Here is a 25,814-nt window from a genome sequence, read left to right as displayed (position 1 = left end):
AAGAAAAAAGAAATATTTTATGAGAGAGCTAAAAAATCAGCAACTCAGCTGGCAGCACAAAACTATGCTTGAAAGCAACTTTAGGATTTGGAGGCTTTCATAATGGATTGCATTATAATTTTAGAGGTCTGTTTGGGGGAGATTTGCTATATCTCTGGCATTAGAAAATTGTGTGAAGATTATATGTTGTATTTATTTACTATGATAGGCTGCACCTAATGAAGAATCTTGTCAAGTGCTGTGCATATATTACAGTGCAGTTGATCGGAACATTATGGGCCCATTTTGTCACTTTAAGATCAGGAAAATATTCCTGGATATTTAGACATTTGTAACAATTGATGAGATGAATCCTTATTTTCTAAGTCTTTATTTGGAGATGAAACATCATGATACATGGGACAACTCTCTACTCATAAAAACAGAACCCGAAATATGAATATAACTTTCAAATAAATGAGCAGCTTTGTCACACAGAAAGAATTAGGATATGAACTTTATACATATGAGTTAGCTACATCACTTCTAAAGAAAAATGGGAAATACGTTTTATTTTCAGTATTTTTTCATTCCTTATTTCTAAATCTTTAGCCTTGGTTTTATTCTGAGATATCAGAAGTCCATGCTTTTTGGGTGGAGGATGGCATTCTACCTACTCTTTGAAAAACTACAACTGTGCTTGCCTTCATTGGGCATTTGTCAATTTCTGATTTGTGTGTCATGATACAATGAAGGATAATTAAATGGAAGGATTAGTAATTGAATGACAAAGCCAGGAGAATTTAGGAATCATGAATTCACTCTGTGATCATAAATGAGCTGAATACCCTGACTGTATTTGATACTTTTTACTATTTTCTTTCTGAAATTCTTGACTTCCTTGGCCTGGGTGATACCACACTCTTCTACTTTTCCTATTTCTTTTTGGGGGTAAGAAGCAGAGAAAATCCTCAATATATTCCAAAACACTCAGGAGACCACTAAACATCCTGTAAATATGCAATATTTATATTTATTGGATGATTAGCAAACTGTAGAGAGGTGACCAGTTACTGGGGAATAGATGAACACTCATCTGACAAGAAATAAGTTCTAGAAAGAAAATTGTCCTAGTACATAAATTAACTTTATGAATTTAAGGTCCAGAAAATTTAAGTTTTTGAATACTTATCAGTCAGAGTCCAAGCAGAGAAACAGAATCAGCAGGAGATGTACACTAACATATTTATGGCAAAGAATTTCCTTAACATTTGAATGTTGGCTAGACAATTCCAAAATCCACAGGACTGGCTGTCAGAAGGGCAGACTAGAACATTCAGGCACAGGCTAACACTGTTCTCAATGCACAGAATTCCTACTTCTTCAGGAAAGCCTCAGTTCTGCTCTTAGTGCATTTCAACTTAGTGAATCAGGCTCACACAAATTATCAGGGATAATCTCCCTTACTTAAAGTAGACTAATTATGGACTTTAATCACATCTGTAAAATACCTTCTGAACAACACCTAGATTAGTATTTGGTTGAATAACTGATGACTGGAACCTAACCAAGTTGACACCTAAAACTGACACACAAGTAATTCTCATAGGACTTTCTGGCATAGAAAAAGAGAACTTCAGATATAGTAAGCGTTGAGCATTAACTCAAACTTTGCCTGCTATTACCTATGGGATTCTGAGTAAATTACAAAACCTTTCTGCGCTGTTTTATTCTAAAATTTGATATGTTCTTGTTAATGAACTTTATCATTACCAAAATGGAGGTAGTATTAACCCATTTCTTGGCACATAGTCGCCATGAGTACTCTACCCTTAGCAGTCAGATCTTAGGGTTAGTACAGTGATGTTTCTAAATAACAGTGCTTTGTACAATTTTAAACCAGCAAAAAAAAAAGAGTGGCAAAAGCAATGATGCAGAGGTGACAAAATATATTGAAGCTTCTATAAGGTATATTCTCAAGGTTGTTGGAATGAGGCCTAACATTGAGTGTTGTCTGAATTAGCGAGCTATTGTGACAACTTGTCACATCACTTGATCATTTTGAATCTCAGCTTAGTCCCCTGTAAAATGGGCAAATAACTACTTGTTTTATTTATTTTATAGGTTAAAGAACAAATAAAAAATGTATATGAATGAACTCTGTAAACAGCTGTCATATTTATAAGTTTTTAGTCTTGGGAATTTGAGAATTATTATAAAGTAAATTTTATTTACTGTTTCTTTTTTAAAAAAGTTTATTTAGTTTTGAGAGAGAGGGAGCATGCATGTGAGTGAGGAAGGGGAAGGGACACAGAGATAGGGAGACAGAGAATCCCAAGCAGGCTCTGTACTGTCAGTGCAGAGCCCCATGTGAGGCTCGATTTCATGGACCATGAGATCATGACCTGAGCCGAAATGAAGAGTCAGATACTCAACCAACTGAGCCATCCACGCACTGCTATTTACTGTTGATTTCCTATAATCTTGATAAACTAAGACTCTTCCAAGTATCAATTTATTTTTAAAATCTATGTCTAAATTTATTACATATATAAATATAAAGAGTCCTATGATTTCTGATTTATTAGTCTCATTTCATTTGTCATTAATTTTCTTACTATGAAAGGCATATACAACTCTTTGTTAATAAAAATAGTTGGGGGAAGTAATAGAAGAGGCATGTCTTAAAGATCATTCTAATCAAAATTAAGTAAATTTAAAGTAACATAAAAACTCTTGTTCATTTGACCAAATTTAATATTAAATAAATTAAATGAAAAGTTTTAGTTCCTTTATGGATGGAATTTTTTTTTAATTTTTTCAATTTATTTTTGAGCAAGAGAGAGCACATGTGTACGTGAGTAAGTGGGGGAAGAGCAGAGAGCAAAACACAGAATCCGAAGCAGGCTCCAGGCTCTGAGATGTCAGCACAGAGGCCCATGCGGGGCTCAAACTCACAAACTATGAGATCATGACCTGAGCCGAAGATGGATGCTTAACTGACTGAGCTACCTAGACACCCCCTTGAATTTTTTTTTTAACTGTAAACATCATTTGTGCTTTCTATAATCATAATATTTCAGATCTAAAACATTACTTTTTACATACTAATTTGTCATTTATTTGTAATTGGGGTCACTTATATCCAGCTGCATCTGTAAGTCTGTCTAGCACAGAATGGGTATGTGGGTTTTCATGGATCAATGTACACAAACAAGCACACATGTTCTATTTATAACTAGTTCCCCTTGTTGCCAGTAGTTGGTAGGGGATAATACCCCAGAGCAAAATAATTGTTGCAGTTGATATGACAAAAAGCACTTTGGATGGCAGGACAAATTTTGTAGATTCTTAACTTTGTTGGATTGAAGATCAGTAAATGGGATTAAGTAGTTTCTCAATTAAAGACATTAAACAACTCAACAAAGAAAATTCTTGATCTAGTCTAGAGTAGGAGAAATTCAAAGATGTTTTAAAGTGTGTGATTCATTTAGTTGCATTATTTGGGTGACTATTTTAAGTAGACTCAAAGACACATTTAAATCTTAGATTTGACTGAATGACCTTAACCTTATGTAAACATTGTCCTAATATAAATACTTAAAATGTAAATTTTAGGAAATTGTATATCGAGGAGAGTCTTTCCATTTGTAACCACCCAGTTAACTAGTGAATTAGCTCGACCCTTTCCAATTCAGAACCAGTTTGGAATAAGAAACTCTCATTATAATTTACCAATGCCTAGATATGTAACAAAGCAAGTATAAAAATATTATTTATAGAATCTAGGTGGGAGATATATAGAAGTGCAATGCACAGTTTTTTCAACTCTGAACTCTCAAAAATTTTAAATTGGGTATTATTTCTTGCAAATACCATATAGTTTTACAGCAGTAGATAAACTATTCATGAACTCTGTATTTTTGTATTCTAATACCTGTAGAAATCTTAACTAAAAAATACATATAGTCATTTAATTCTTATGTCTAGTTTTTGTCATTTTGTCCAAAGGGTTTATGTTGCCAAAAATAATTCTTGCCAGTTCCAAAATGGAACATCCTTGTGTATACATAAACCCACATGAAGAAATCATTATTGGCCTGTTTGGAAGGATGTATATACGTTATGTTAACAATTATGGGTTGGTTACTCTTCAAGCAGAGTGTCTTACTCACAAATTAGTGACACAAGATGGGTCTCCCCCTCCCTTCAATTTATACTGTATGACATTTCAGTTGAGTTCTATATTTATGTTCCTTTTTTATTTTAATTTTTTTGCCATATAATATTTTAAGTTTAATCAAAAGTCAACTTAGAAAGGCCATTCTGCCTAAGGGATATTTTTCCATTAAGTATTATGACATATTGGTAGCCTTGAGGGATTATTGGTTTTTGAAGAAATATTAACAGCTGGAAATTTGCATTTTAATACAGTTCTCCTCAGCTACTCAAGCAATTTTATTTTTAAGAACTGTGACAGGTTTCAAAGCTTTAGTTCTAAAGCAATCTAGCCAAGTAGAGCTAATTTTTGTAATAATTTTATTACAAATAACTAAGTTTCTAATAGCTTTTTTTTTTACCTGAAAATTTTAGTTTGTGATGTCAGGGAAATCAACACCCAAATTTTATATATGTACTAAAACCAGACTTGATAATTGGAACAAGTGAGGAAGAATTCTTTTTAAGTCCCTACTTTGAAAAATTGAGGAATAAGAAAATAGCACATCTAATTAGCTTTCTCTGATTAGTAGTTAAAAATGAAGTTGATGCAAAGCAACCCTTCACAACAATTGTTTCAGTCTATCTAGGTAGTTGTCTCTTAGGGAAATGATTCCTGGGAAAGAAGAAGATGCTGTGAAATGAGAATGGAATCCTTCCCCCTTGATCCTTGTATTAAATACATACTCAGAATTGCTATTGAAATTAATTGAGGATTTTGGGTCAGGATCAAGCAACTTACCACTTAGAATGATAGCAGTGAATAGTACTGAATGGTAGCCTTTAAAATTACAAATGGATTTTTCCTCTAAAATTGACTAAGTGGCTAAATACCTTAAGATGGTGTAATAGGGAACACCAACTTCCCCTTTTCATTTTCAGTCTGAAATGAAAATTTAATTTGTTAGCCAAATCTGAGATGACAGGGCGACAGCATGGACAATTGCTCATTTGTTAATGACCAAATCAAATAACCATGGTTTCAATACAATACATTCTGAGAGAATGGAAGACTGGAGAAGAAAAAGTAAGAAAAAGGTGCCTGAACTTTGAGCAAATGGATATGTGCAGTTCTTATAATATTAAATTGGCATTATCACTAATATAAAAGTTTTCCAAAAATTCCAAGTTTGCAAATGTTGTTACTTAATAGATCACTAAGTACTAACCCTACAACTTTTTTTTTAAGTTCACCCATATTTGATCATTTTCTTTAATATTTAATTCTATTCAATAGAGTAAAAATATATAAACATAAATTAGCCATGGTAAACTAAGAGTTTCTCTTCTTTGGGTAACATTATTTTGTTGTTTGTTTAGAAACATAAGGCAAATGGTAGGAATAGTTTCTGGCAATGTCTTAAGTAGTGCCTATGGCATTCTTTTGCTAGGTGATATTAAATTAAAAAAAAAAAACAGCAAAGAGCTAGAATCCTATTCAAAAATACAGTGTGACCAAAAGAGATCACTGTTTCCTGGATATAGGTTAATAATTACTTTACCAATGTAATTCAAGCCAGAGTGGGTTTTTAGGTCTAAATTATATGACTATCTGAGTGTATCACCTGCACTCTATTGCTTAGAAAATATGGCCAGTAATGTCTATTGATGATAGAATTTTTATGGGCAGTGTCAGATATAAAAACAGAAATCAATCTATGACAAAAATTTTATTGGCTTATGGGATATTTGCTTATAATACTTGACTTTTAGAACACTACATAATCTGTGGTGTTTGTACTATATTATGACTGTGAGTACCTTTTTTTTTTTTTAAGTTTATTCACTTATTTTGAGAGAGAGAGGCAGAGCATGAGCAGGAGAGGGGCAGATAGAGAGGGAGAGAGAAAATCCCAAGCAGGCTCTGCACTGTCAGCACAGAGCCCAATGTGGGGCTCAAACCCACGAACTGTGAAATCATGACCTGAGCCAAAACCAATAGTTGGACTCTTAACCAACTGAGCCACCCAGGTGCCTCTGACTTTGAGTATCTTATCAAAATTTTGGTATATTAGAAAAGGCATGTGCCTTGGAATTATATATAAATAGGATTATATTCTGTTTATATCATTGTAACAATGTGATATAGATAAGTATTTATAAACTTCAGTTTCCTCTTCTCTAAAATGGTGATTATTCTTGCTCTTCTCTTAAGGGGTAAATTGAGACAGAGGATTGAATTAGATAAAGATGATGTAACACTTTGTACAGAAAGTATGCTCCAGTATATATTGGTAAATACTGTTTGTCCATTTTCCTTTGCTTCTGAGAAATATATCTTTATATATCAAAGGCAAAAGACGTTTGGACAGTTCTGATTTAGCTGTGAAAATGCTTGCGCAAAAGGATCTGAGTCTCTGAATATTAGGAAACAAGTACTGTTGGTTGAAAGGAAATTGCAGGAATAAGAAAAATCAGACCTCTAACAGTGCCTTTTGATTTAAACTCCTACAATTTTCCTGGCTTTCCTCCTGCCCTGAGTCCAAATCATACCAGTACAAAACTGTCCCATCAACCCATGAGTTTCTCACAAGTTGGTTTATTTGGTGTTTCATCTCTTTTGTTCCTCTGTGGTTGCTCTTGGGTATAAAGGGAACCAGAAATCTTGAGAGTGCTGGTCCAGCATTTAATAAGAAAAGAAACAACAAAACCATGTGGGCATTTGTGTCAGGCACTGTGCTAGGTGCTGTGTGCCAGCTGGTGAACAAAACAGGTTAAGACTCTTACATTTTAGGATTTACATCTCATTGGAGAGACAGGTTTTAAATAAACATGCAAACCTTACGTACATTATTACATCATGTAATTTTGATGAGAAGAAAAATATATTCTTTGAGAGAAAAAGTGATATTTAAGTTTAGAATTGAGAAATAAATAAGAGCTAGCCAGGTAAAATGGGTTTTGTGGTTGTGACTTGAGCTGATGATGGTATGGCAGAATATTCCAAGTGAGGGGCAAAAGGATGCATGAGGATTTAATGGTGGGAAAAGCCTTGGTTTATTCAAAGACCAGAATGAGACCCATTGCAGCTAAAAGATAAAACACATATGTAGCTTATGAGTACACGGACTCAGCTCTGGTTTTCACTGTTATACCCTGTTATTTGTTGAATAAATACATTCATAGTTAGTGACATCTAATAGATGATGGTCTTTGGTAGGCTCTTATTTCAAGTTTTAGTATTTGGTTTCAAGGCCTAAATTCTTGAAGTATTTAAAGTGATCTTTAAGGTACTTTAACAGTTGTCTTGCTTGGTATTCACTATTCTTTGGATGTATGAGTGTGGGTGTATGTACTTCTTTTCACAGCTTGGGGAATTGTACCTTGTAGTTTTATGTCAGGACAAGCATATTATCCATGTGCATGTGTCCAGAAGTTCCAATATAAAGTATTTTAAAAAACCACAAACAGCTTTTTAAAAAAAACATGTTCAGGTCAAATGTCTGATAAATAGTAAGGCAGAGCAATGACATTCATTAAGCAGCAATGAAGAGGATACTATGTTGGGCATCAGGCAGAACTGAGGCTCGTCTCTGCTTTGCCTTAGTAGCTGTGTGTGCCTAAGCAAATTGCTTAACCTTTTCTGTGACTCAGCTATCTCACATATGAAATAAATCTAAACATAATATAAGTAGCCAGTGAAATGTTGAATGAGTTCAATCTGAGACATGTGGAAAATGACAAGTAAAAAAGGCCACAGAGGAACCCAGATAGATGTGACACAATCCTTCTCCGAGTCATAGGTAGGCAGATGCTTCGGAAGTGACTACACAGACTTATTTTAATCCATGGTGTACATATGCAGGTTTGATGTGTATATTAAAGTAGACGTAAAAGTAATAAGTGTTATGACAGGTATGTATAAATTGACAACAGAGGATAGAAGAGGAAAAATGTCAACAAACAAATATACATCCACAGAAAATAAAATAGTCTGGGGGTACATGAAGTGGTGAGGGAAAATGACCCCTATATCTGCATAGGTTCACAGGAAAGTTCTATATAACAGCATAATGCAATGGTTATAAATTATGAAGACTTGGGTTGCTGAATAATTATTCAACTTAAAAATCTAAAGGCTTTCTACCTTTCAGGAGTTCTCAGTTTAGTAGGGGTAGGAAATATTTTAGAAATGTTCTTAGGAAGGTGAAAGATGTGTGTGCTCATAGGAACCAAGGAAAAGAGGGAAAAATGCCTCCTCTTGCTTAGGTCATGCAAGCCTTTCAAGGAAGGTGACATCTGTGGATGTGTTCTGATCTGAGAGACTGCTGAGAGATCATCCTTGGTATACCTGACAAACTCCCTCAACTGTGAATTGTTTATCCAGCTAAGCCATTTAAGTATGACCTAACATTTTCTTAGTCTTTATATATCCCATTGAATCCTTTCAATCTCTAAAATCCAATGGAGTAGTAAAACATTTGCAAAACATGGTTGGGATCTTTGCACTAAAACTCATTTATGAAAGCAAATGATGTCATTATAAACTTATTCCTCTGTGTTTCTTATATACTTCTTTCTTGCTTTTCAGTGACCTCAACTAATTTATTTTATTATTGGGTAAAAAAAAAACTTGCTGTGGATGTGAAGATCAAAGGGAAACTGTGATTTGCATTCTTGTTTTCTCTCTGGTTAAAAATAAAATGAGATAGAGTTGGTATCAGTGTACTAGCCCTTTTGGAAATTAATGTAAAAGTATTAGACCCTATTGAAGAAAGAGTGATATTTTAAGTGTCAAAACCCTTGCTAGAAATGAGCCAGTAGGATTTGCCATAGCCAGAAACAGCCCTAGTTCAGTATTTATTAAACAGCAGTATTCAAGTGAGCAGATTAGTAGAAAGGAGTGGAGGAGGAGAATTTGGAACATGAGACAAGGCTTATGGGAGAAGTAAAAGGGGAAAAAAAAAACCACTTGAAATTTATAGGTGGTAAGGGAAAATAAGCCATATATATGACTTATATAACCCAGCCTTTTTAATAATGGCCCATATAATATAGCATTTATATTGTTTATTGTGAGCCAAGAACTCATATATATTAATAAGACAGTTTCATACTGGTTCTAGGAAATACTTAGTAAAAGTATAAACTGTTAAAGTTTTATTTTTTATATATAACTATAGGATCATATGTATTTCCAGTTTGAATTTACATGTTAAGATTTTTTCTATGTATAAAATACTTACACACATTTTATTTCCATTTCAACTCCCAATAATCTTGAAGAGTATAATTTAGACTCCCTCTCCAGATGAGGTCACTGACTTTTAGAAAAAGTTAAATAGTTCAGTGTTAGATAGGTATGTATTATACGTATATTTAGGGAATGGCTGTCATGCTCTAGTGATCAAAGTAGACAATGTCCATATTTTTGCATAGTTTATATTTGAATGTGTTCCTATGGTGGAGGAAGAAAAAAAACCCACACGAATAAACAGGGTAGTTGCATATAGTGATGTGGGAGGAAGGTGATATATGCTTAATTATAAATGGTCAGGGAAGTCATCTCTGAGGAAGTGACATTTGAACTGGGAACTGTATAATAAGAGTCAGGCCAGGTCTGCATGAAAATGTTTCAGGTGGTAATTTGTATCAGGAGACACTGCAGCATTATTTTTATACCAAGTGATCATGACATGGAGAAAAGCCTCTTTGAGTTCTCTATAGCACATAGCTACTTTGAATGTTTGGTGTAGGCACTGCCTTTTAAAAATGTGTGTATGCAGTTATTTCCTATATACATGCTCTTTAGTATTCAAGAGTGTTCTTGTAACTCTGGCAATAATTCTAAGAGTAAGTTTAGTTCAGATTGTGCTTTCTTTCTTTTAAAAAATTCTTACATTCTCTGGCAGCTGTAATACACCATGAATATTAAATTAAAATCAATTGCACACTTACTTATCCTACTCTAGGGATAAAAAGCATAAGCTAACTTGGAATTAACTTCCACTTTAAAAACATGACTTCATTTCAAAAGCTTAGGGTACTATCTGAGAAAGTTTGATATCCTCATGTCTCTTTATTAGAAGTCTTATGCAGCTAGTTTGGGTAGAAATAGGAAAAAAGGAACAGTATTAAAATGTACATCAAGCAGACATGAGATTAACTCAGTTTTTTTTTTTCTGGATATTTTAGTACCTTTAGAGTGTGTAGTAGATCTTGGGATCTTCTCCAAGTATGTGTGTTTTCTTATTCCCACTCATTAAGCAACCATGTTCTTAACTAGGTACAATATTAATACTCACCTATTTAGTGTTCCCCTCAAGGGTTGCCTGCTATATATAAGAGGCTGCACTTAGGAAGTTCCAGAAAAGCCATTTGTTGGAACAAGTAAGATCCTAGGGCTCTGGCTAAGGCTGAGCCACAGGAGCTCAGGCTGACCATGGAGTGGTCAGATATACTCTCAGATTTGAACATAGAGAAATGCATCCTAGTTTATTTATGATCATGATAAAATGTTACTTATAATGATAAAGATATGATTGTATGAAACATTAGAGGGGAAAGGGAACTATAATCCATGCCTTAGGGAAAGGGCCAACTGAAAAGCAAGGACATTCTATCAAGACCAAGGAAGATGAAGCAGAGATAGTGCACAAAAAAGTGGTTGGCTATATGATTTTGTAGGTCAGAATGGATATTTGAGGTGAAGTTAAGAGGTCGTTAGCAAAGGTGTGGTATTGAAAGCTATGGGATGATTGGTATTATTTAGGGAGAAGGTATGGAGGAGATGTAAATCAGAGATGAAAAAACACTAAGGCATTTTGGTGTTACAGATGCCAAAGAAGAAGACTATTTAAAAAAGTGAGAGTTCAGTTATGTTTTATCACTGTTGATAGAAAGGATGAGGACAGAGAAACCTTTATTAAGTTTAGCAGAAAAAAAAAAGTTATTGGTGATCTTCCCTAACACAATTCTGGTACACTCGTGGGGAGAAAGAAGCCTTAGTGAGTGAGGTAGGTTTAGGAGTGATTGGGAAGTGAAGAAATGGAGACTGGCTGTGTATTCAAGGAGCTTTTTCAGGAAGTTGGAATATGAATCTGAAATGAAAATATTGGACAGTAGTTGGAGTGGGAAACAGAAGAGTCAATGAATGTTTTACTTGGGAGATGGGAGATGGTATAGAATTCAGAATGTTTTAACAGTGTTGAGTCAAATCTAGTAAAGGAAGAAAAACATAGAAGGAAACAGCAGTAGGAGCCTAAGTGGAAGGACTGTCCTTTAATTTGAGAAGAACCACTTATTTCTATTTCTAGTTGGGTTGAAGGAAAATGTAGACAGACTTGCAAGAAGGCAAATGTCAGGAAGTTAATAAGTTTCCATTCTCTGAAATATAGCTGGTAGGAAAGGGGTAGAAACCTACTAAGCACTTGAAGCTATTTCAATGCAGCATTTAAAGCCATCAGATTTCTACTCCAGTGGCTTCTCCCTACAGCTTCTGTTTGAGCCTTACATCGTCCTCCATTTACTATCAGTAGAGAATGTAGTGATTCCAAGATGGCCACATCTAGACTACAGAAGACATTTTTTCCCCTTTGTTACCCATCTCTAGGGGATGGGTAAGTGTTTTCAAGGCATTACAAATTGGGCCAGTTGTAAAAATGTGAAGGAAAAAAGACGACCCTGTATAGAATACCATCTATGGATCAGCCATTTTCACTTTAGTCCTACAATTTTCTGTGAAGGAAGGATCTTACTTTAATTTAGGAAACTGAGACATTAAGAAACTAACTAAAAGTCATACAGATAGTAGACAGCAGGGTAGGATTACCCCCTTTTCCTTCAGGAGAAGTATGGTGATATAAATCAACCCAAAAGGTTTCTTCTCCCAAGTTATAGCAACTTGTATAATACTTTGTAGCTCTGGAAACAGAAACTATAAAGTTTCTCTTTTAGATTTATTTAAAACATTATTTTTGTTGACAAATGATTTAAAAGCAACTTCATGAAGAGGACTGTGTTCATATTTAGAACTTCTCTATTGTAATACATGTCGTTTCTTTACAAAATAAATTGTTAAGAAATGTTAAGCACTATCAAGCATAAATGAATAATAAATGACATGAATCATGTTGCTATGTCAGTATTCAGACAATTATATTTTTAAAACAATCTTTTCCAAAATTATTAAGAATAACGACCAGATACATATTCTTCCCCCAAATACTCATAATTACAATTCAATACCCACTTTAAATGACTGAACTGTCTAAAGAAACAATTATCACACGGTTTTTTTTCATACATGAAATCTAACTGTGTTGCCTGACATTTAGTAAACAAGTAGTTAATATTGGTTGGTTGAATGAATTAACAAATGGATATAAAATACAGTCTTTCAATGAACTCTTACTAAATAATACCCATGGCATCTCTGGAAAGGATACTCAGTTAATAAAAAGTGTACTCTTAAAGGTTAGTTCCATACCTGTTAGCTCATCATGTGCTCATACCTCTATCATTTATTCAATTTATGTAGCATTAAATGACAGAATGAAATTACTGTGGTTACAACTCACATCAAATTGATAAAAGGCTTCCAAAACTGGCAAAGGGAAGTCTATAAATGAGTCTACCACTTCTCACTTTTTATTTCAAGTCAAGTATGAATGATTCGTAGCACTTCCATATCTATGACATTTTCATTATTAAAAGTTTATTTAATTATCAGTATTATGCCCTTTTCTATTAAGAACATCATATTTTATATTGACCATTCTTTGTGAATGGAGTTATCAAAGTCATTCAACCCACTTGGAAACCTGAATATTGGTTATATTATGCTGATGGAGTTTGCTATTGACAGGTTAAATAGAATACATTTTCCCAGGGCTCTGGCAACTTGTCCATATATTCAGTTGAACTCTTTTGTGCTAGTAATAGAATAAATATGTACAACTGATTTCTTGTTGTTTCCCATTTATTTCTTTTAGGTTTTGTAGTGGTGATATATTCAATGACAGTAACCTCTCCTTACTGTTTTTTAGATTAATTTATTTTGCTGCTATTTCATTATAAATGCATGACAAGTATAACAATTGGTGCTTGCTGCGGCAGCACATGTACTAGAATTGGAACGATACAGAGAAGATTGCATGGCCCCTGCGCAAGGATGACACGCAAATTCATGAAGCGTTCCATATTTAAAAAAAAAAAAAGAAGTAAAATAATTGTTGCTTGTAAATTAAGAACTGGACACATAGACTAACCATATTTGTTATTTTCTGTTAATATTGGTTCCTTCCAGTATGTCCAAGTACATTAAAATATGATATTATGTGAGCACTAAAATTAACATATTTTAATATATGCACCCATTTTTGTCTTCCATTCCAGATTGAAATCCATTACAAAGACTGATGTTTTATTCCTCTTGTGCTTGAAATTGAATTCTTCATCAGAATAGATAGTAACTATTTATATGAGAAAATTACAATTCCTCCAAATAGAAGAGGACTTCTGCTCCTAGTTAAGTTGGTTGTCACGCTCAGATGGTATATTTTGCTTTGTCATTAGCTTCAATTGTTTTTGAATTGGAAAACACTTACCATGTCATTGAATTATTATAAGTAACATAATAAGTTGAAATCCTAAGATTTCTTTGCTTAGTAACTGCTTGGCAGGAACTATTATTTCTTTGCCACATCTTCATCCTTGCTACTTTCTCTGGCAACTGGTAACTTGGCACAGGACTCTCTTACCAGGGTGTGGTTTTCTTCATATCCCTTTGAGCTCATATCAGATTTTTATTAAGGGATAACCAGGACAATATGTATTCTTTTTTTTTTTTTCTGGACAACATGTATTCTAATTATAGTCTACCAGCTGTAGTAAAACTTCCTATATTTCTACATATTTTCAAAGGAGAGGCTGATATATCCTCTTGAGTGGAAAAAAATTGACAGAATGAAAATCTGATTAGAAACCTTAGACTATAAATATTAACTTCTTTTGTAAGACACTTAAAGAAAATCTAAATTGTGCAAAGAGATTTTTCAAAAAGCATATCTATTTCTTTATAACAGAAGAATGGCATTTCTTTTTCATTTTAAAATTTTATTATAGATCATTTCAGGCACACATATACAAATACACAGAGATTAGGACAATGAAACTCTGTGTATACCATCTTCAAAAACTCAAATTTCTGGCATTATATAAGGGCCTAATGTAAGTGAATTAATGACTATGGATTCATAAGAAAAGTTTCCCGATAGCCTTTATGCATCAAAAAAATCAAGCGTGTTCCAGCCTTTTTCTCCTCAACTAAGATTGCACCTGATAGGAAAATCTGAAATTTTATCAGATTAGGGCAATTTTGATCACAATTATATTAATACAATTGCATCTTTATTGAACAGTGCAATTTCTTTCTATGAAAAAGTTATAGAAAACAGATTAGACTGTGTTCTTACCCTCAGGAATCTTACCTAAGTTTGGAGAAGAGAATTGAAAGAATTGTATATGTATTAGTGCAAGCTAGACTTGAGTTACTGTCTATAAATAGAGAAGAGCTATTAGCATATTAATTAATTAGAATTACATTTGCATTTTTATTGTCATGAAAAAATATCTGTGTTCTAATTTAGATCTCCCTGTTATATTACTCTCATTACTGCCTCTCAGTAAGAGATAATCAGCTTGAAATTTATATGAATATGTGAACAATACTGGTTTACATTTGGCAGAAGAGACCCATTCTGGTTAATATTTCAAAGCATGGCACTTCTTCAACACAATAGGGTTGTATTTAGATTATTAGAGAATTATGCTTTACAGTATAGCTGTTAAAAGAAACAACAATGGCGAGCTTTGCTTATAGCTTGTTCATGTATTTGGACGTTATTAACCTGTGTTTGCTCTTTACCCAAGAAAATGATATGCAGATACACTCATATATATAATATATGTGTGTACTTACACTGAGAAAACAAAGGTAGTCTTAAAGCTAAGTGTATGAATTAGTGCCTGGCTTGTGTGAACTAAAGAATATCTCACAATGTAACTAAATTTCACAATTCAAAATAAGGAGTAGAACAAGTATATCTGGTGATGTAAGCTGGTGTAAGACTGCTATATGTATGACAATAGGAAAAAGTGCCCAGAAAAGAGAAAGTAAAGGACATCAAAAGAGATAGCAAAGTGACTGGGAATGGAAGTATTCTGAGATGTTTTCAGTAGTTGTAGAGAGCACTAGAATTAAACTTTCGTATTTTAACCAGGGAATGTTTGGAAGCCTCTAAATAATAGTATACATTAAGTCCTCAAACATTAATAATAAAAAAAGTGACTAAGGAGTTGTAATGGCTAATTTTTCCCATGTTCTTTATAGCTGAACTTACCTATCTGATGAACTTGTTGGAGATAAAACAATAGCATAGATGGGCATATTTTTTAAAAAGTTTATTTATTTTGGGAGAAAGAGAGACAGAGAGACAGAGAGAGAGAGAAAGAAAGAGAGGGAGAGAATCCCAAGCAGGCTCCACGCTGTCAGCACAGAGACTGATGCAGGACTTGAATCCACAAGCCATGGGATCATGACCTGAGCCGAATTCAAGAGTCAGTCACCTAAGTGATTGAGCCACCCAGGCTCCCCTAGACGGGCCATAATTTTATCTGATCAATACATATATAATAACCATACCTTCATAATTTTTCAATAAAAATGTGCCTTTTTCACAGCATCTGATCAACAATTACAAGTTTGGGCCATTTGATGAACTCAGGAAACATATCTGATTTGGTTTATAATATTAAAACTAAGAATTTTATTGATTTGTTCTTTTTATTATCTAAGGAAAAAAGAAAAACTTGAGTTCAGCATATCATCCAGTGCATAAATACTTGTTGAATTGAAATATTCAGCAGAAAAGCAAGGTGGTTTGGTGGTAAAACTTAACTCCCAGAAGGAATTTGAGTCCATCATTTTGAGGAAGATCTTCTCTATTACAGTAAATATTAAGATAGTTTTGCTTATTCAGCATAGTATATACAACGTTAACCAACCGTTTTGCTTCAATACACTTATTCTTATTAAAGCTCCGATTATTGTGGAGAGCCATTTTTTGATTAATGTTGCTATTTCTGTTTGATAGCTTTGCCTCAAGGTTATAACTGTTTTGTGAAACATAATGCAGTTTAAGCTTGTTAGATCGATCAATTCTCATATCAGATAGTCATAAACATTTACCAACATCTTTTAATCTAAAAGTTACATAATATATTTCAGAGCCTCTTTAGTGCAACTCGTACTAACCAGCCATCCGTGTGTCTGAAACTGTTTATTTTTATAAACATATTTGAATATGAAAAATGATACAAAAGCATATAGGATGTTGAAAAACTTACATGGTGGATGGATTAGTGTGTTACTGAATTCTATATAAGGCCTTGCATGGGTTTTAAGAAGGCAAAGTGCTGCATAGTAAACATTGTCAAACATTGTATCAGGTACAATGTGTTATATAAAACGCATGACTTGGGGTTCAAAGATAAATATCAAGACAATCAAATGAAGACAATACAGTCATTTGCAGTCTATACGTATTTATAGAGTTAGTACTTCTTTGAACTTGAAAAGAGACCAGAGTTTAGGGAGGTACATTTTGGTGTCCGAGCAGCTAGATTTTTCAGGTGGATGATTTCCTTTGACTCATGGCTGAGGAAGATGTCAGAAATCCAAAGGGGAGCTTTGAGCACTATTGATACTGGCTTATATAAATCAGTATAAATACCTTGCAATTAATGCAAAAATTGACTGATAAAAACAAAAATGTAGCCAAATATAAATGCCCAGCTACTCTTGCCTAGAAACTCTGTCAGTATATGCAGTACTTATTGTAGCATATTAATCAGATGAGTCAGATTGCCAATAAATAAAGCATTACCATATTTCACAAAGGATATAAAAGATGGATCTAAGACTTTACATTCTCCAGAAAGGAAAATCAAGACAAAAATTTAATATGCTGGGTGTATAACACTCTGTTGACTTGGAGGAATCAGAATCATTATTAACTTCTGTCAGTATCCCATGGTTTAACTGCTAGTATATGTTAGAAAGCAAGAAAAAGAGACTCTTTTGTAAGATCCACATGACTTGACGGAACAGTATTCATGTTGAATCTGTGGATTTTCTAAAAATTTTTAAAAATATCTATTTTTGAGAGAGAAAGACAGAGCACGATCTGGGGAGGGGCATAGAGAGAGGGATACAGAATCTGAAGTAGGCTCCAAGCTATTTACACAGCCTGATGCAAGCCTTGAACTCATGAACTGCTAGATCATGACCTGAGCTAGAATCAGATGCTTAACCACCTGGGCCACCCAGGCACCCCTGATTCTGTTGATTTTGAGTACTACTGGCTACTTCCTCACACAAAGGTGATTTTGAAAATGTCAGGACTGGGCAACACAAAAGAATTCAGTAAGGGGCTCAATAGTGATTGTGTCTTAGACCAATCAGAACTCTATGATCTTATCTGTAATACATAAAATGATACTCTTCAGAGAAAGACAAGCTGACATAGTATGTAGCTTAACTGGAATGAGGAGAATCATGCAGCTCCATATTTGATAATCATCCCTTTGTATGAAATGAAGTTCCCAGTCAGAAAAAACTAACAATTTATTCTCATAACGTCCAATAGTAGTAAATGTAACAAAGCAGTAGAAATATTATAGTAGTTTTCTTAATTCTTACACCACTTGAACTATCTATGGCACTTTCCTTTGGATATTTCACATGTAATAAGTTTGGTATGATTAAAGGTAAGGAGACACAGGCCATACTAAGTATGGATATTGTTATTTTGTCACTCTTTACTTGTGTATATATGTATACACACACCTAAATTATTCATATTTCTTTTCATATTTATGAACACATATATTGTATAGAGTTATATTGCCTTAAATGCTGACAATGTCTAAAGCAATGATAAAAATGCAAAAACCATTTGAAATAATTTTGTGTTTTATTTCCAAAATGAAGTACTATTTTAAGCAGAAGATTATATAAGAATTTAATATATTTTAATAGTTTAAGCTAAAAACATGATTTAACATATTTTACATTGGAATGTGTGATTGACCAAAGATTTTCTAGTGGCAGTGAGAGTCTTGGCCTGAATTTTGAGTTCTAATCCTATATAGACCATTACCTTGTTGGATGACCATTACAAATGATTTCAAATCTTAACTAAATTATTTAGAGAATAGTAATTCTTGCTTCTCTCTCCTGCATCATTAATTTTCCATCAAAATGATTACTCACATTAGTAATGACACATTCTGTTATTGTTTATTAACAATTGTTTATTGTTTATAAACAATAAAATTGTAACAATGTTTTCCAGATTGTATTTTTTTTTCCACCTGATACTCCATTACAATACTTTCCTTAATTGAAGTGTACTCTGACCATTTATCTATGTGCTCTTCAGTTCTTTTCTTCCTATTCATTCTTAAACCTGTTTATCTGCCTTTCTCTCCATTCAGTCATGGAAATTACTGCTGTCAAGGTTCCAATGACTTACATTGTAAAATGGAATGGTTAATTCTCAATTCATATTTCACTTGACCTATGAGTTACATTTGACATGCCTGATCATTCGTTTGCCCTTGAAACCATTCCTCCCAACTTGGATTTCCATCTCCTTTTAGTTTTTCTTCTATCTTGTCACCTTTTTTCCAGACTCCATTACTTAGTATTCCTTTCTATTCAACCCCTAGATGTTGAAGATCATGGTCTTACAGAACATCCTCTATTTATTTTAGATTCATAGGTTTATTTTTTTTAATATGAAATTTATTGTCAGATTGGTTTCCATATAACACCCAATGCTCATCCCAACAGGTGCCTTCCTCAATGCCCATCACCCACCCTCCCCTCCTTCCCCCCCCCCCCCCCCGCATCAACCCTCAGTTTGTTCTCAGTTTTTAAGAGTCTCTTATGCTTTGGCTCTCTTCCACTCTAACCTCTTTTATTTTTTTCCTTCCCCTGCCCCATGGGTTTCTGTTAAGTTTCTCAGGATCCACATAAGAGTGAAACCATATGGCATCTGTCTTTCTCTGTATGGCTTATTTCACTTAGCATAACACTCTCTAGTTCCATCCATGTTGCTACAAAGGGCCATATTTCATTCTTTCTCATTCCCAAGTAGTATTCCATTGTGTGTATAAACCACAATTTCTTTATCTATTCATCAGTTGATGGACATTCATAGCTTTAAATATCATGGTATTAGTTAAAATCAAAGGAAGATACAGAACCACATAGTAATTTGAATAGAGAAAGTTTAATGTAATAATTATGAGTAACAGGATTGCCTACTAAGGGGAAAGGAGAGTCTAAAGCACTTTGGAATGCAAATATAAAGAGTAGCAACTATTTATATGGCTAAGACAGAACACCCACAACAGAAACAAACATGGAAAAGGACTTCTTTCCCCCAAGAAGTGGTCTAGATTTTTTTGGATAGATAATGGCCATGGCCAGCGGGATGGTACACAAGTCACTGAGATACTGCACCATGGAACTCTCTGGAAACTGCCTGTGGGGAGCCAACTCCTGGAGTTTCAAGAAAACTGCCCATGGAGAGGTGCTGTATGCCCCTGATTGCCTCACTATGCCAAAAGGTGCACATTCCCAGGAAGAAGAGAAACTCTCCTCCAGTGTCTCTCTGAAATCTACTGAGGAAACATTTCCTTGTACCAGCCAGCAAGGAGCAAATATGCTAGTATCATATGTAGGATAAAAAACAGTGAATGTGAAGCCAAGGTAATAGATTCCATAACTGACATAACTGATATATTTACCTTATCTATTTTATATTAATGTCTATGTATCTCCATATATCTCCATATCTATAAAATAAATATTTATATATATACACCTGTCTTCTCCCTAAGTTCCAGGCTACTATATCCAATTGCCTACTTGACATCTTCATTTGAAGGTTTAGTTGACGTCTCAAACATAGCATGGACTTTATTTCTATTTCCCTTAAACCTTAAACTTACTTTATCCATAGTCTTTCCTACCTTAAATGACAACAACTCCATCTTCCCAACTAGTGAGTTCAAAAACTTTGGAATCATTTTTAAATACTCTATTTCTCGCATTTAAAATCCAATCTGTTAATATATCATATTGACTTCATATTTAGACATTTCCAAATTTCATTGTATCTCACTTTAGTCAACACTGCTACCGGTATGGATGTCATGAGTATTATCTTTGATCCATTTATTTCATTGCCATCCTAACTTGTTTCTCTACTTGTGTTCTTGCTTCTCTAACATCTATTTCCAACACAATGGCTACAATGAATCTTTTAAAAATAAGTCAGGCCCTGCCACTTCCCTGTTCAAAGCCCTTCAATATTTTTCCATCTTACAAAAAGCTAATGTCCTAAACATGGCCTATATAACCCAAAAAAATGATTTCACTGGAGGCATAATGATTATTTTACTCTCCCTCAAACATTCCAAATTTGAATCCACCTCAGGATCTTTGCACTTGCTCCCTTTGTAGTATTTAATTAAATATCACTATCTCTGGCCATATTAAGTAAAATATCAGTCTGCTTCACTGACCCTTTGCCCTTCTCTACCTTTCTATCTTAGCTCTTGCTATATGAATTATCATTATCTAAAATACTATAATTTCTTTATTTATTTTATTAATTTTCTATCTCTGACACTAGGATTTGCATTCCATGAAGGCAAATTTTTTTGTTTGTATTATTCATTGTTGTGTGATCAATGCCTGTCCCAAAGGAAACATTCAACAAATATTTATGGAATTAATAATTAAAAATAGATGAATTAATAAGTAGATGATTATTTGGTAACATGTTAGAAACAAAATGATAACATTTATGTTACACCAAAGCAATATTTAAGTCAGAAAAGATGTCTATTGAATATAATTTAAAATTTTTCTTTCATAGGGGCTACTGGATTGTTCAGTCGGGTTCAACCTCTGGCCCTTGATTTCAGCTCAGGTCAGTTTAGGTTGCGGTCAGTGCAGATCCTGCTTGGGATTCTCTGTCTCCCTCTCCCTCTGCCCTTCTCCTGCTTGCACACTCGTGCTCTCCTTCTCTCAAGATAAATAATAAATGAACTTTATTTTAGTTATTTAAGTTTATTTATTTTGAGAAAGAAAATGAGAGCAGGGTAGGGGCAGAGAGACAGAGGGAGAGAGAGAGAATCCCAACCAGGCTCTGTACCAGTAGTGCTGAGCCCCATGCAGGGCTCGACCTCATGAACTGTGAACTATCACCTGGCCAAAATCGAGTTGAACGTTTAAGAGTTGAGCGCCACCCAGACACCCCAATAATAAATAAACTTAAAATTTTTATCCTCTCATAAAATGGAGTTAATATTTATTAGGTTTAAATATATTACCTTTTCTTCCTCCCTTAACCCAATATAAGTACATATAGAGAGAATTCTAATTTTTGATGCTGTGTGTTATTGTAACGTATGACACCTTTTTCCAGAACTATTTTTCTTTCTCTCTGTTTCTGGCCAACTTCAATGTCAAATAAGTCATAGTCATGAATAAATAGATGCTTTACAGTACAGAAACAACTATTTGTGTGTCTCTTTAATAATTTTTTAAAAAAATAGAACTGTGTTATATATAGGTATAACCATCATGCTTATTGCATTGATTATAGGAGGTGATTTAATAAATTTGTTATAAAGTATGCATAAAAAACATAAATGTGGTATTGCTTCATATATTGTGTAATAAAATCAAAAATTTTAATTTATCATAATTCTTTTCACCTTTATTTTAGGTTAACTTTTTGTACAATGATTTAGATGCCACAGGTCTTTTTTTAACTTTTTAGTGTTTATTTATTTTTGAGAGAGAGAGAGAGAGACAGAGTGTGAGCCTGGGAGGGGCAGGGAGAAAGGAGACAAAGAATCTGAAGCAGTCTCCAAGCTCTGAGCTGTCAGCACAGAGTCCAATGTAGGGCTTGAACTCACAAACTATGACATCATGACCTGAGCCAAACTTGGACGCTCAACGGACTGAGCCACCCAGGAGCCCTGCCACAGATCTTTTTAAACACAAAAATTAGAACTATTATGCCTTTTCCTCTTGACATGTTTCTTCAGAGAAAGCTAAGGAATTCAAGTCATTCCACTGACCATGCACCAATATTAATTACAGCATGAATGAAAATTGTAGTTGATGATGATGTTATTTTTCCACTGGGAATTATTTTATTTTATTTTAATTATTTTAGTTTACTTGTTTATTTTGAGAAAGACAGACAGCAAGAGTGGGGGAGGGGCTGAGGAAGAGGGAGACAGAATCCCAAACAGGCTCTGCTAGCACAGAACCCGATGCTGGGCTCACACCCACGAACCGTGAAATCATGACCTGAGCCCAAACCAAGAGTTAGACATCTAGTCAACTGAGTCCCCTAGGTGCCCCACTGTGAATAATTTTAAAATGTAATATCTAAAGCATCATTTAGTTCTATCATCATCTACCTCCTGAGATGACAGTCCATCCTACAGGTGTGTCTATTCACTTAGGAATACTGCAAAGAACCCATAGTTCTGTTAAATTACTCTCTTAGCTTTTACTGAGTTGGTACAACAGGAGGATTTCACACATCACTGGAAAGCCAAGGAAACTATTTCCAGATCATTATCACAAACTGAAGGATTGCTTACAAGATTGCTTGCTTAGCATTAATGTTATCTTCTTTGAGAGGGCTTCACTGACCAGCTTATTATCAATCTTACCAAAGCATACTTGATCAACCACCTTTCAGTGTTAACACTGTATGTAGTCCTTTTTTGACGCTTTTTATATTTTATATTAATTGCAACATAGCCTCTGCCTTATGGTTGCATAAAAATTCTCACTGAATATATATGAGTATGAATATACATATGACTATATATATGAATTAATGGGCATATTATTGAAACAAAACAAATTTTGTTTCAGTATTTTAAAATATCTCCCTAAAACATCTTAAGAGTTTTCATGTTTAAGTAGTTTTCAGTATTATAAGATGAAATTAATTAGGCTGTTTTACTTTCTTCTTATACTCTATCTTTTGTGTTACACCCAATACAAATATGTTGTGTCAAACTAAGATATGATTAATCTAAGTAGTAACCATATATCCGTGTTATCCATGTCTTTTAAAAGCAAGAGCTTGTTGTTAAATTAATTAGTAAAATTTCAGTTAATGTTATAAGAGGCTTATCCAACATTGAGTTAGTCTTTATATATGTCTCACTGATTATAAATTTGCATTTTATCAAGCCTCAGGTATGTTTTTCTTCACCAAATAAGGTGTATTATGTCTGGTTCATGTCTACAAATTTATGGCCTGCATGGCCAATAGTGATTGGTAGAGAAGAGACAGTTAAATGCTAATTTAATTCATTAAAATACAGTTTACTTGGATATTTAGTTCTAGAAATGGAAAAATGGATTTTTATCAGACTATCCTAAAGACAAGAATTTTAATCTCTGGTAAATATATTAAAATGTATATTTGAAAACATCAAGAAGTAACTAAAGCAAACAGAAATTGGAGGGCATCTAGCTCTTGGAGTAAGGGAACACCACTGGGTGAAATATATGTTTATATGGCTTTCCCTCTGAGAGCTCCCAATTTAATATGCATGAGGCAGCTGGAGCTCAGGAAGAAAGCTTGAGGTCTCAGAATATGAAGTTCAGGATTGCAAAAGCAGGTATCAATTAAGAGAATAATTTGGAAGGAGGAAGTATTCCCAGAGGGGGAGCCCAAACATCTGTGACATTCTTTCTTCAAATCCTACACACATCCAGAGGGGACTCTAAAAGTCCAAGGGAAAAACAACAGCTGAACTTTGAAAAGTTGAGTATGAATTTGACAATCTTCCACTACAAGGTATATAGAAGGTGCAGTTGGAATTCTTCCATAGATGAAGTATTTGGTAATAAATACTGTGGGTTTTATGTTGAAACTCAAGAATGGCCTCAACTTTAGAATTAGTGACTAAATTTCAGGACTAAAAGTTTTGCCCCAAAATAAGACTAAAAACAAAACAGATGCATTGTGTTTTTTTTTAAGCTAAAAAAATGTTTTATTATCCATAGTTGAGAGAGACGGAGACAAAGCATGAGCAGGGGAGGGGCAGAGAGAGAGAGAGAGAGGGAGAGGGAGACACAGAATTTGAAGCAGGCTCCACCCTGTCAGCACAGAGACTGATAGGGCTCAAACCCCAGAACCATGAGATCATGACCTGAGTCGAAGTCGGGTGCTTAACTGACTGAGCCACCTAGGCGCCCCAAAACAGATGCATTATAAAAAAGTCTAAAGGCAAGATGAGTCATTCATTGAACTGGTTATGAGAAGAAAATTTTTGCACTTTAGAGGAAGAATCCAAAGCCCCTATAATGTTTGATCTATAGTGTCTAGTATATGATAGAAAATATGAAACAAATCAATATGCCATTAAAAGATATGGGATAGAACAACTCAAGGTCAAGGGAAAACTAGTCAACAGAATCAGACCATAAGATAACTCAAATGATGGAAGTAGTATACAAGAACTTAAAAGTAGATGTATATAACTATGCCTGAAGATTTAAAGGAAATGATAGTTATAATGAGTAAATATATAGGTCATATCAGAGGAATAGAAACTGTAAACATGGAAATTTTAAAACCCCAAACTGTAATTTATGAAATATAAAGATTAATAAGTAAGCTTCACAATGAATTTAAAATTACAAAAAGTGGCCTAGTGAATACAAGGACAGATTGATATTGTCCAACTGGAAAATTGTCCAGTCATAAAAATGTAAGTATAAATAAATAAAATTAGAAAAAAAAACAACAACACAGAATTCCAGTGACTTATGTGGTAGTATCAAGCAATATAGAATATATACGATTGGAGTTGTAGACAAATATTGTTGTGCAATAAGGCACAACAGTTTTGGAAGAAATAATGGTTGAAAGTTTCCGAATTTTTATGAAAAACATCAAGACATAGAATCGAGGATATTAGTAAATAGCAAGCATGATAAATACAAAGAAAAGAAAAAAAACCTAGGTCAGGATTTTATACTTAGCAAAAAACAATTGTCAAAACTGAAGGTAAAATAAAAACTATTTCAGAAAAACAAAAGTTAAGAGAATTTTTCATCAGTAAACATGAAGTATAAGAAATGCTGAAAGAAGCCTTCTAGGCTGAAGGGAAATGATACCGGATAAAAATTTAGATTTACAGAAAGGTATTTACCATAATTGGTAAATATATGAGTAAATATGAGAGAATATCTTTTCTTACTTCTCTTACTTAAAAGACAACTGAGCAGAAGATGATTATTTTTATGTTAATGATATGTGTATAATTAAAATGTATGATTTAGTACCACATGGAATGAGTTTGGGTGCTGTAAATTAAGTTGTGCCACTCTGAAGTTCTCAGGTTTTGTGTGAAATGATACAACAATAATTCTAAGTGGCTAATTTGAAGATGCACATTTAACCCTTAGCTTTAAATAATACAAAGAGGTGTGGAGAAACAGCTAATAGAGAAATTTAAATAGAATGTCAAAAGATGCTCAGTTAACCCAA

General features: G+C 33.9%; 1 long non-coding RNA gene and 1 other non-coding gene across 2 annotated transcripts in view; both read left to right on the top strand.

Annotated features, from left to right (window-relative positions):
• The window catches only part of LOC128315009 (uncharacterized), a 366,744-nt gene that overhangs the window by 80,246 nt on the left and 260,684 nt on the right, over nt 1-25,814 (top strand). The gene's annotated exons all lie outside the window — the stretch shown is intronic.
• LOC113603092 (U6 spliceosomal RNA) lies at nt 13,239-13,344 on the top strand. The gene has a single exon (XR_003424647.1). It is a non-coding gene; the product is annotated as a U6 spliceosomal RNA (small nuclear RNA).

The sequence above is a fragment of the Acinonyx jubatus genome, chromosome A2 (genome assembly GCF_027475565.1).
Source record: "Acinonyx jubatus isolate Ajub_Pintada_27869175 chromosome A2, VMU_Ajub_asm_v1.0, whole genome shotgun sequence".
Taxonomy (NCBI): domain Eukaryota; kingdom Metazoa; phylum Chordata; class Mammalia; order Carnivora; family Felidae; genus Acinonyx; species Acinonyx jubatus.
Note: the sequence above shows the minus strand (reverse complement) of the source record. Positions and strands in the feature narration are given on the sequence as shown.